Source organism: Leopardus geoffroyi, chromosome C3 (assembly GCF_018350155.1).
Source record: "Leopardus geoffroyi isolate Oge1 chromosome C3, O.geoffroyi_Oge1_pat1.0, whole genome shotgun sequence".
NCBI classification, from domain to species: domain Eukaryota; kingdom Metazoa; phylum Chordata; class Mammalia; order Carnivora; family Felidae; genus Leopardus; species Leopardus geoffroyi.
In genome coordinates this window covers 112,222,529-112,235,477 of record NC_059338.1, presented here as the reverse complement: position 1 = coordinate 112,235,477, position 12,949 = coordinate 112,222,529, and the positions used below count along the sequence as shown (strand labels likewise).

Genomic DNA, 12,949 nt, shown 5'->3' with positions numbered 1-12,949 from the left:
GAGCCAGATGCCATTTCAACAATACTAATCAAACCTGTAAACTTTTGTGTGCATCACAATGACTTATTAGATTCTAAAATTACTGGGGCGCCTGGGTGGCTCAGTCGGTTAAGCGGCCGACTTCAGCTCAGGTCACGATCTCGCCGTCCGTGAGTTCGAGCCCCGCATCGGGCTCTGGGCTGATGGCTCAGAGCCTGGAGCCTGCTTCCGATTCTGTGTCTCCCTCTCTCTCTGACCCTCCCCCGTTCATGCTCTGTCTCTCTCTGTCTCAAAAATAAACATTAAAAAAAAAAAAAAGATTCTAAAATTACTGAGGGTAAGAATTGTGTTATTTCCGTAAGACCAATGCTACCACCTTATATTTATTTATACTATGGTTTGCTTTAAAGATGTGCTTTCACATAGCTGGTGATTTTAAAACTCCTTTCAATTATTAAATATTTTTTTCTAAGAACTTTATTTACAAATACTTCAAAGCGGTTTAGTGTGTGCTTGATGTTACACAATGACTTTGAAACCTGTCCAGCCACAGCCACATACCAGCCACAGTGTCTGGGGCAGACTTCACTTCTCTGCACCTTGTTTATTCTTGTCCCAGAAGCTCCTTAACTCGTGAGCCTCATACCCACACAATGACTCAGTTCAAGGCAGGTGTCTTGAGGGTCCTCTGTATCCTAAGGAGGGGAGGGCCTTTTTTTTTTTTTTTTTTTTTGAGAGACACTTAATATAGAACAAGAACGTGGCTCTAGAACCAGGCAGCTTGAATTTATGCGCTGGCTCCTTCACTTCCTAGTGTTTGACCCCTAGCAAGTTATTTAACCTCTCTGTGCCTCAATGTTTTCATCCATAAAATGGGGTAATGACAGTGCCTACTCCCTAGAACTGTTGTGAAGATTAAATGAGTTAACACTGGCACTTAGTAAGTGCTACATGCATGCTGGCCATTTTAATCTATCCATATACATATCTATCTCACTTTGAGAGAAAACTGGGTCGCTATATTTTATCTGTTGGTATCTTACAGACATTAAGGTTTGAATCTTGGACTTTTATATCTTGGATGCTTTCATGATTTCAGGCTATCAAACAAATAAATTTAAGAGAGGAAATACATTTTTGTCTCTTTCGACTTCAAAGAATGAGCTTCTAAAAATAAGTGCTGAGTTTCTACTTTAGATTATGAAAAAAAGATATATATACATGTACACATATAGACATATATACACATATCTATATATAAACAAAAAAAAGCACATAAAAATCCATGAATTCAGAAGCTATATTTAAAATAAATAGGCCAGATGGCAGGTAATTAAGATACACTAAAACTGTTAATGTCGCACATAAGGATTAAAATGTATCAACAACCAGAGCTGGGCAGAGAATTTCTGGTGTCATAATTCGCTTCTATAGCACTTTGCTGCGTAATTCACCTGCAATTAAAAGCAGAAAAAGCCTCTCCCACTCTTCTCCTTTTCTCAGGTCTGTGATTTGGAAGCATGTTTCCCATGGCTTTTTCCCCCTCTAATCACTCTCCCTATATTATTTGTCTAAATCAGAGGGAGAAAATAACAAAGCAACAAGCAGTAAAAAGCAATTTCTATTACAGGGAAACAAAACTGGTGATAATCCAGATCCCTTAGAAGTGAAATCTACAGGGGCGCCTGGGTGGCTCAGGAGGTTAAGCGTCCGACTTGGCTCAGGTCATGATCTCTCAGTGTGTGAGTTCGAGCCCCGCGTCGGGCTCTGTGCTGACAGCTCAGAGCCTGGAGCCTGCTTCCTATTCTGGGTCTCCCTCTCTCTCTGCCCCTCCCCTGCTCATGCTCTGTCTCTCTCTGTCTCAAAAATAAATAAAAACATTTAAAAAAAATTAAAAAAAAAAAGTGAAATCTACACTCTGTGGTCAGTAAAACCAACTTGCTTTGCTTTGCGTCTGTTAGCACCCTATGGTCATTTGAAAGCCTAAGGCAGACTTCACTAGCACAGAGCCCCCATTAGTCAGCCAGCCTCACAGTCTCCCATGCACACCACCACAGGTTGTCCTGGGGGCTCCGGGCCTGCAGGGGAGTTCAAGAGGTTGGCCATTCACCAAGGCGGACCCAACAGCCTTTGCAGCTTCTCCACGAGGGCTTCAAGAGTCCTGCATCCGGTTCAGTGGGCACAGCGAAAATGGCTCCCGTCCTAAAAATAGCCAGCCTGGCTCCATTTGGCTGTAAGTAGTTCCTGGCAGAATTTCTGCCAGGAATGAGTTTGGATGGTTGGTGGAGAGGTATCCCTCCTACTTTCAGAGGTGGTGACTGGGTGGCCTGTGGGAATCTTAAGGGAAGTGGGCTAAAGCCCTTCCTGGTCCCTGGGCTTGGCTCCAGCAAAGCCCAGAGGCACCTCAGAGCCAGCTGTGACTAATGCCAGCCTTACGCCCGGGCCTTGTTTGAGGCTGAGGAATGAGCTATATTGGCAGCGAGTTTGGTGCCAGTCACGAGGGGTTTTCTTGCTCCTCACATCCGCTTCTTTCAAGTCTTCTTTCATTCAGCACAGACTGGTTTTATCTTCAAGGGAAAGGAGTGACAAAAGACGCCGGTTTCCACCTCAGCAATTTTTAACCCCTCTTCCCCAGAAGTTAATCTTTGTATGAATCTCTGCACCGGCACAACGCCTTCTCAACGCTCAATAAAATGATAGTTTCCTTTCCTTGCATATGTCCTGCCTTCCCCATCCTGGCCATTTGCTAAGACCCAGGGGCTTCCTGCTGGGCTGCCCCCACTTTGCAGCCCCACCTGGACCTGCCCAGGGCTGCTCCCCCTGCTGGAACCCTCTCAACCTTCATCAGAACTGAACTATCCTTTGTCCCACTCCCTAAACAGCTTAATTTTCATGTTGAAGCCATGGTATCCTTTATAGTAATCTGTATTTTATAGTACATTTTGAGAGCCATTGGGTATCTGTTAGTACTGAGTTAACCTTGTGCCAGAGGCCTTCGATGCCAAATAAAGCTGTGATTGATGCTGAGATTTTGGAAGTGTCTGGGCAGTTGGAAAAGGGGAGCTCAGTGGACTGTGCTTCTCAGCTCACAGGTTTCTACTATTAGGGCTCAGAAGCCCTGACCAGCATTTCCTTTTAAAGAGAGACCTTTGTGATGGGCCCAACCTCTTGCCAGAACTTTCCAAGACAAAGAACTTGATGCTCCTGGCTCTGCAGCAAGGCAGAGCAAAACAGCCAAATGGGCATTACCGGGACACAGGTGACCACGCTGTCTTGATCCACCAGCCTGAGACCAGGCGTGTCTGCCCAGTAGTGGCCTGTGCTGCAGGATGGAGTGTCCACAGGTTCTACCATGGAAGGCCCCAGAACAAGGGTGACTACACATAACCTTCACAGGCAGCAAGAAAGCGGTACACGGCAGTGGGGACAGTGGGTAGGAGGCACTCGGAAGAAGAGCCCAGTCCCAAGTAGTGAGGAAAAGCATGGTCTTGCACACGCACCCCAGGCTGTGTTTCTGTACTTCTAGAGGACAACCCTGTTTCCTCCTGTTTTCTCCTCCCAGACTGCCAGAGCTCCTAAGAGGAGACAGGTGGGGGCCCTAGAGGAGAAGCCAGCCGGCTGCTTTCTATGGAAGGTGAGGAGGGGTGAGCAATGCCCCTGCTCCCATGGGCAGCTCCGAGGTGCAGACACCAGCGTGGTCCCAGAAGAGCCCCCAGGTGTGAGCTGGCCATCCCACTTCAGCCTTGCTCTACCTGCCCTGTCACCTCTCCTGCCCAGGAGAGTCTCTTTCTCTACCTGCCCCTTCCATGTTGCCCTTTCTCAGAGCCCTCTCCTTATACTCCTTCTTGCTGATTCCATCCACAGCCATGGCTCTCTCTAACACCTTCTCTGGGCATCTTTTGTGTAACATTTAAAATAAAAAATGGGTCTGAATCTGATCAGGGCTTCCAATTTCTAGGTCATACAGGAGACAGAGGAACATGTTAAAGCACACCAAGAGCATGGAAAACTCTATGGGCAAAGAATTCCATTTCTTCAAAAATAAAGGGAGAAGATGGGGGGCGGGGGAGAGAATCCACATAGTAAAAGAGACTTAAAAACCTATCAAACAATCCCAATCTATGGTCTAAAATGAATTCTGATTCAAATAAACTGTTTTTTTTTTAATGGAAATTTGAACCTGACTTGATATTAATAATATATTACTCAATTTGTAAGGCATAATAATGGTATTGTGCTTATGTTTCTTAAAAAAGAGTCCTTATCTTTTGAAATTCATACTGAAATATTTATTACGAAAGATATGATGTCTGGAATTTGCTTCAAAACCAGTGCAGGGAGAAGTGGGTGCAGGTTGGGAGAAAACGAGATGGACCATGATATCATCATTGTCAAGGCTGGGTGATGGGAACACGGGTGCTCATTATGTTCTTTCTACTTTTGCTTGTTTTTTAAGTTCTCTATAATAAGAAGTTAAAAAATAGAAAGAAAAAAGGAAGAAAAGGCTATGTCCCAGCTAATTAGTCTCAAACATTGCCAGGGCTACATACAAGTATGTGAAGATAACCTGAGAAGATTTTTGTTACTGACTTGTGTGACTTTTCTGGTGCCCTCTGACCCCTAACTGGGTTGATCTTTGACCTGTTTTTTTGTTTTGTTTTGTTTTTGAGAGAGAGAGGGTGCAAGTGAGCTAGGGGCAGAGAGAGAGAGAGAGAGAGAGAGAGAGAGAGAATCCCAGGAGGGGCTGAGAAAGAGAGAGGCGGGGGGAGAGAGAGAAAGTGGGGCTCACCCAAAGTGGGGCTAGTGCTCACTCAGTGTGGGACTCGAACTCACGAACTGTGAGATTGTGACCTGAGCCAAAGTCAGATGCTTAATGACTCAGCCACCCAGGCACCCCGTCCAAATTCCCCATTTCTATTAATGGTTGAGTACTTCCTCTGCTGCTATCACAGACTAGAGCCAGACTATTGAGCCATCTTCAACTCCCCACTCTTCTTCTCTCTGTATATCCATTTAGTCAGCAGGTTCCATGGATTCTTCTTTCACAGTGTCCCTCAGACTCATCTCTTCCTTTTCACTCTTATAGTGATCCTCCAATCCCAGGTGTGGGTTCTTTCTGTCCTGTGTGCCTTTACTTTCTCACGAGCTCCTGTCCTTAGTGTCATCCTTCCAGCCATCTCATTACCCTTGGCCATTAGAGAGTGCCATTAGATCAAGAGCCTCAGGTTTAGTCTGAAGCCAAAAGAGGGGGAATCGTGATGTAGGCATTGCAAGGTGCCTGACAATCTCAAAGGAGTCTCATTCAAAGGAACCTGGAATGATGTTTATCAGGCAACCAACAAAAAGGGCTCCACACCTCATAGAGTCTAACGTGCAAAACATTATTTCTCAATACATCCTTCACCAATTGTTGATACGTCCATAATACCCCAGACCTGGTTGATCATCAAGCAGAATTCAAGGTCAAAAGGATTCCATTCAAGTGGGTCGACAGACAAATGAAAGAACTCTTATGACAGAAGGAAGATCCAGAGATTTCTGCTAATTTCTCTAGTATGCTCTATAGTAGAGCAATAATACATCAGGTTTTCTAAACCAAGGACATAAGATTTGACAAATCATTTTCAGATTTGTTCATTCATTCATATGAAATTTGTACAAAAGTGTACAAAAATCATAGTTATATACTTAAAAATCATCTTTATTGAGGAAAACTTACATTAAATGAAATTGGAACCGTCCAGGAAAATTCAGGCTATGGGGTCACCAGGGCCAAACAGCCTCAAAATGCTTGAAAATAAAACTAATTTCTTTGAGGCCCCCAAAGAGACCTTTATTATCAGCCTAGATTAGCACCCCCTTCTTTTGAGGAGGGATTTTCTCCTTCCTAGGTCAATCATAAGCATCTCTTGGGGCAGGGGTGGGTAAATGAACCAGTGTTTCCCTAGAATTTTGTAATTGATTCTGGTAAGGAAGGTCCTCTGTCTTCTTTGGAAGAAATTAAGGATGTAGCCATTCAGGTTGTGGGTCTTGTGCAGCCAGCCAGCCTGAAAGAATGAAGCCAACATAAGAGAGATTTGAAGGACTGGAGTTCTTGGTTCCAAGCATGACTGAGGCCAGCTGCATCCCTACCTCTCTAGTTACTTGGGCTTAGAAAACGTTTGGTTTTAACTGGTAGCTTTAGTCTTTTGTTTTTGTTTTTAATCAATTACCATAAGAGAATCTCTGACAAACACAGATCAGTGATAGCGTGAGCAGGGCAAGGTAACCACGTGAAATCAAAACAATAAAAGAAGAGAGCCACTTGCTGGGGTCTCCTGGAAGGCAGTAGAAAGACTTCAACTCTTTAAAAGTTTTAAGCAAGGGTAGTGATTGACACCTCCTAGAAAATGACCTTGTCATGTCATAAAAGGACCTGCTGATTTTATTTGAGAGAGAGAGAATGAGTGTGCATGTAAGTGGGGGAAGGACAGAGAGAGAGAGAGAATCCCAAGCAGGCTCCATGCTCAGGGGCTCAGCGTGGAGCCCAACACTGGGTTCAATCCCACGACCCTGGGATCATGACCTGAGCCAAAATCAGGAGTTGGACGCTCAACTGACTAAGCCACCCAGGTACCTCTAAAGAAGTCCATTTTATTTTATTAAAAAATTTTTTTAATGTTTATTTATTTTTGAGAGAGAGAGACAGAAAGACAACATGAGCAGGGGAGGGGCAAAGAGAGAGAGAGGGAAACACAGAATCTGAGGCAGGCTTCAGGTTCTGAGCTGTCAGCACAGAGCCCAACATGGGGCTCGAACCCACAAACTTTGAGATCATGACCTGAGCCAAAGTCAGACGCCTAACCGACTGAGCCACCCAGGTGCCCCTAAAGGATTTGATTTTCAAATGAGGCCTCAGTGATACTGTTACCTAATGTTACATCATGAGAAAGATCAACCTTTGACCAGAAAGAAGCAGGTTCCCCCTCCCTCCCCTGCCTAATTCACAATTTTCTCAAATTCTTAATAAAAGTTGCATATCTTTAGACAGAAGCTGCCTAATGCCAGATTTTACACTAACATTAAAATGCCATTTGCCTCAAGTTCTTCCTCTGCTCAAGACTTCTCAGGGCAGCTATGTTGGTTGCAGGGTAATTTCCGGATGCCTCAGTTGGGCACTCTGGGCTTCCAGAAATGGGCCTGACCTTCAACTTCATTTCCTACAGCTCAACAAAATAAACATCTTATACTGACCGTGCTATTCTCTGCATCCCTTCACGCTGGTCATGCTCACGCCTTTCCACAGTGTGGTTTAAGCTACTAACTCTGAAACCAGTCTGTGGTGCTTTGTTATAGCTGCCCTAGCCAACCGACCGAGAGGGCTAACATCCGGGGAGGAAGCAGGGCAGCAGGTACAACAGAGATTGGCAAGCACTATGCCAGGAGGCACATCCACCTCAGCTGTGGGGAACTTTCTCAGGGGGAGTTACTCTGGGTTGTAAAGCTCTTCAGAAGTGCCTGCCTTTCCCAAGGAGCCCAGGGGCAGTGGTCTTCCTGTGTATTTCACCTTCCTACTTCCACCCCATACAACCAGGTTAAGCACCTTGGAGCCTGTGTCAGGTGCATGCCTGACCCAGGGAGATGAACTTCAGACAGTGGGCCACTGAGCAAGCCCATCTCCCTTAGCAGGGGGAGCCGGTGGGGTGGGGGGAGGAAGCCGAGAGCTACTAAAGGAGACCACAATGGCCACTCATAAAACAAACTGGTGAGGCGCAGAAGAGGTCAGAATAAGCAGTCAGACAGGCAGAAGGAGCCAGTGGAGAGAACGAGAAGTGGAGGCAGGAGCCATAGGTGCGTGGGGGGGGGGGTCTCTGAGCAGCAGGGAGCTATGAGGGTTTCTGCTGGGACCGGTTCCCCTGAGGCAGGCACTTCCCCTGCTACCATAGAGCCTATTAGCGGCTTCATTTCCCAGGAATGGACAGGAGAGGACTTCTTGTGAGGCTAATTACTTTTAAGACATGGGTCCCTTTTCATGACCTTCCCAGATTCAGCACACTGAAGGAACTAGGTGGAGGATCAGAGAGGGGAGGCAGCGGCCAGGCCATCTGACTCACCAGGCCCTTCCCACCCTTTCCTGTGCCTTCCCTCTGCCCGGTAGGCATTTCCTTCCTGTCCCATCCTTTGCAGGGAGCATCACCTCCCCTGGGTGATCTTCCCAGACCTGGGGCAGCACACATCTTCCCTTGTACCTTGGTGTGTCCCAATTGCGACTATTTTGATAATCTGATTAATTATTAGTAATCAGTTAATTGTTGTAGAGCGTAAGTTCTGGGGGCACAGAGTCCACTTTTGCACTTAGTATCCCCAGGACTTAGCACAGTGCCTGGTACACGTAGGTTCTCAGTACATATTGATTGAGTGAAGGACCGATAGGTACTCATTATGCACATAAGGAAAGATGAGGCGATTTGCTTAAAGTCACACATCCAACAAGTGACCTGAGGAGAAAGTCAGATGGATGTGATGTAACCAGCACTTGGGTGTCACAGACTATCAGTCTGGAGTTCTCCCTTGTCCAGCAAGAGAGCAGACACAGAACTGAATACGAGAAACGCTAATGTCTGGGAGGAGACAAGAGCCCCGAACAGGTGTTTTGTCTCTGTATTTATTGAGCTCACAAGATATTACCCACATGGTGAACGAAAGAAAACCAGATCTTACACACATGGTGAATGTGAAGAAAACAAGATCTTACACACATGATGAATGTGGAGAAAACAATCAGACAGTAATCATAACTTGTATGCGTAAGAAGCAAAGGGTCTGGGGGGGGGGGGCAAGTGGATTTGTAAAGTACAATAGTATATTGGTGTCAGATGGAAAGTAACTTCCTGCAGGTGATATTACAAGTTACTTGTGATTCCATTACAATATCTCACTACCTAACCTTGGGCACTTTCCCCTGTGGTGGTGGCTTTCCACCCTAAGCTTTTTTTCTGATCCATTTATGTAAGTAGAACCTATTTCCCCACACTTAGGCAAACACACAGGCACACACATTCCCCTAAACCCCCCAAACCCTGCTGCGGACCTTTTCTCAAAAGAATAGAATACATTATGATTAATTAACTGACCGACGGGGGCAGAGAAACCAATTCTTGTAAATGCACTTGGGTGCCTATCGTGGGAGTGAGCTTTTATAACCAAACTTCACAGAAATAGAATTTGAGAGAGTACTGGGAAACAGAGGGAATATATTTAGAGGCTGTTTTCCTTTTACAGATCTTATTTTTTTTTAATTTTTTAAATCTTTTATTTATTTTTGAGACAGAGAGAGACACAGCATAAGCAGGGGAGGTGCAGAGAGAGAGAGAGAGGGAGACACAGAATCCGAAGCAGGCTCCAGGCTCTGAGCTGTCAGTACAGAACCCGATGCCCACATCGAACCCACAAACCATGAAATCATGACCTGAGCCAAAGTTGGACACTTAACCAACTGAACTACCCAGGCGCCCCTACAGATCTTATTTTAAATATAGTATATAGGCTCAGGTCCAAGTAATTCTGGTTTAGATCTACTTGATCTCTACACTAAAAACTGCACTGCTTGGTCCTGAATCACACTTGACAAATTACAATACCATCTGACAACTCCATAGTAGCATTTTGGCCAAAGACAGATTTCTGACGGCCCCTAGTAACTGGGATCAGATTTGCAGCACAAAAGCCTATTAGCTGTCACACGAAAATTGGACAGAGATCTGCTATTTTGGTAAACTAATGCCTGCCTTTAGGATCATCCAGGGTCCACTTGACCCATAAAATTCCCTTAGATTGTGTGATTCTAAGAATGAGAAAAACTTTAGATTTTGATCTGAGTTCAAAAACTTTCACCACTCAAAAGGAATCTGGGGCTATCTTTTCACATGCCTTTTCATTCCATACTTTACAAAAGACCTGAAGAATGAGAAAAATCCTATGAGCCCTGGCTCAGAGAATAGCAAGAGAACTAGACACTGTCACTAAGGTGATGGAAAGCTTCATCCAGAAGGTTCATAAAATCAGACAGGCAGTGGTTGAGAATGGAACCCTCTAGATGCCATACAGGCCTCTCAAGGTAGAACACAGGTCATCTTTGAAGAGTGTTGTACCTGCATTCCTATAGACCTCTTTAGAATCTTCAACATTATTCAAAAGATTTGAGGGACAAACATGGAAATCAAAAGATTAGGTAATTTAGCTAATACCCCTGTATCTGGTTCTACAGGCTCTGCAGATTGGGGCTGGAACCTGTTTTCTTGGCATAATTTTGAGTAAATTATCTCTTGGTTTAGAAATGGATAACACACCCTGATCATAATCTATTCTACTACTACCTGTCTGGGTTGCAGTATTCAAATGTGTGACCTCCAGAGATCAGAAGCTAGTGCATAGCCATCGCCCCATCACATGAGCAACAGTTGATTGGGCAACAGAAGGAATGAGAAGCTTCCTTTCATCTGACTATAGGTTATGTTCTCTGAACTGCCTTTAGATCAACCCAGATTATGGGGAAGATCTGGATTTCACAGAATACTGTCCTATGGACTGACATTGTCTGCTCTCAGCCAAAATGGGACTGAAAGAGAAACACCTGACTGATACTTAACAGTAAAAACCAGCTCAAATCGAAAAAGAAAAAAAGCAGCCCTACCTTTAACCATGCTGGGAGGACAGACAGATAAGGCCAGCTGCAAAATAAACAGAAAATATTTTTGTCTAGGCTGTAAAATGCCTCAATAACCCTCTCTGAGTGCTAATTGATTCGTATCAATGACGCTCCCAGACCTACCTTGCTATTTACCTTTATCACCGTGGATAGCCCACTGCTCAGCCACAAACAGCACTCAATTCTCAGTTAATCTCAGCTTCTCCTAATGCTGCCTGAGAACCAGCAGTCAATCTGGAAGTGGCCCCTTCTCTTACATTCTCCTCAGTATCCTGAGGAAAGATGCTTCCCTCCTTCCTGTGGTCCTCTGGAGCGCCCTCCCTCACTGCAATCAGGTCAATACACCCTAATGTCCAGCCACAGGAAGTCCATGGCTGTAAGGTGGTCACGACCATCGCCTGAGGGAGGGGTGTGCTATCTTCTGGGTGAACAGATGGTCATTTTGGGGGGGGTTACCAGGGGCCAAATTTCATGCTTACACCTTCCCCTTTCTCCTTTCTACATTATTTTTTCCTGTTTCTGGCTGCTTCTCACACATTTCTAGGAGTCCATATTTCTGCTATCCAGACGCTTCATCCCCATATCTGATACTTGGTACTTTTTTTTCCTTTCTTGTTGTAAGACACTCTGTTCCCTTTTATATTTCCCCTAGACCTTTTCTTCATTCTATCATTTGGCTAGGACAATTGCACTTTTCTGGCTGCTGTATCATTTCTCAGCCTTTGTGTCCTTGACCTATGCCTTTCATTTAAACTTCTGTGCAGCCATATGACTGCTTGCTGTTTAAAACCTTTCGTTGGCTTTCACCTTAAGTGTTTTTATTTTAAAACTTTTTAAAAAATGTTTTATTTATTTTTGACAGAGAGAGAGACAGAGCATGAGCAGGGGAGGGGCAGAGAGAGAGGGAGGCACAGAATCCGAAGCAGGCTCCAGGCTCTGAGCCGTCAGCTCAGAGCCTGACGCGGGGCTTGAACTCACAGGCTGTGAGATCATGACCGGAGCCGAAGTCGGACGCTCAACTGACTCAGCCACCCAGGCTCCCCAAGTGTTTTTAAAACATTTAAAAAACATTGCCTACCATTCTGTACTTCCTTGAAAAGAGATCCAAATATCCTTCCCTTGTCCTTTTATTTTACTTTGCATTTCTTTGTAACACACAGTTGCCAAGTGCTGGGTAACGCTGACCACCCCCCCCCCACCCCGGCCTTTGAGGCCCCCATTTCCACTCTTACCACAGTATCCGCAGTGAGGCAGCGTCTTCCGATTTGGATTTCACAACCTCCAATCTTTCTTGCACATTCGGTTCAGGGCCGGGGAGTGGCACACACCCGATTACAACAAAACGCCATTTCTCAAGACTCCCCTCGTCCAGCTAACAGTGGAAAGTCCAGCCTCGCCCCGGGGCGTTGGGAGACGAAGGCTGAAGGCCAACGCTCACCAGCCCTCCCTCCCTCCCTCCCGCCGCAGGGCGGAGTATCTCGTCCGCACGCGGGGTCTTATCGCAGGTGCCTGCACTTGCCACGCGCAGCGCCCCCTGCGGTCCTCCCTGCTGCAGGAGCCCTAGAGTCCAGGGCGCCCACCTGGCTTGACGGCCTCTACCCGCTGTGATCACTCTCTCACCTCTACTGCAGACTGGCCGATCCTGGACCCCTAGAGCCCTGCCAGGACTGGAGGGGGACAGGCATGTACATTAGATGGCGTCCCAATGTGACGCCTCGCCCATGCTAGGTTCTTTCTAGATTCCCTCCGGAAAATGGAAGTGAAAGGTTCAAAGTCGTTACCTTCCCCCAAGTGGTGCAAGAGCTGAATATTCTTCTATTGTACACTGTCTGACTGGTTCTGCTTCTTTCTACCCCGACTTCACTCAGTTCCCACCCCCACAACACCTCCCCCCCCATAAGTCTCCCACACGTTGTAAACCCACCAGGATGGGTCTGCAGTGGTAGCTCCTCTCTGCCAACTCCCCTTGTTCACAGTGCGCTGGAGATTCTGGCTCTACTACGCACACAGTGACCTAAGGCGTTGGCTTCAGAAATCGGGCATAAGGTTATTTTCAGCCAAACTACCTTCCTAAAGATCCCTCTGAAATTCCCTTCCGGTGTCACTTTATTTAGAAGAAATGTACATAGGTTATCAACTATTTAGGAGAGAAAGGAAGGGGGAGCTGTCAATATTCTTACTTTTCATATTTGATAACAGAATTTTTCCCTCTACAATTTATATCTCCAACCATCCTCTTCAACCTCAGAACTTTAGTGCTTTTTTCCTGGATGGAAACAGTCG

At 45.7% G+C, this 12,949-nt stretch overlaps 1 long non-coding RNA gene across 1 annotated transcript in view; it reads right to left on the bottom strand.

Moving 5' to 3' along the window:
• The window catches only part of LOC123585750, a 137,169-nt gene extending 124,644 nt beyond the window's left edge, over positions 1–12,525 (bottom strand). The window contains exons 1-2 of the long non-coding RNA XR_006706400.1: positions 11,899–12,525; positions 10,652–10,688 (exon numbers count right to left, since the gene is read on the bottom strand). This is a non-coding gene — a long non-coding RNA (uncharacterized LOC123585750). The remainder of the gene's footprint in view (positions 1–10,651; positions 10,689–11,898) is intronic.
• Positions 12,526–12,949: the final 424 nt, after the last annotated feature.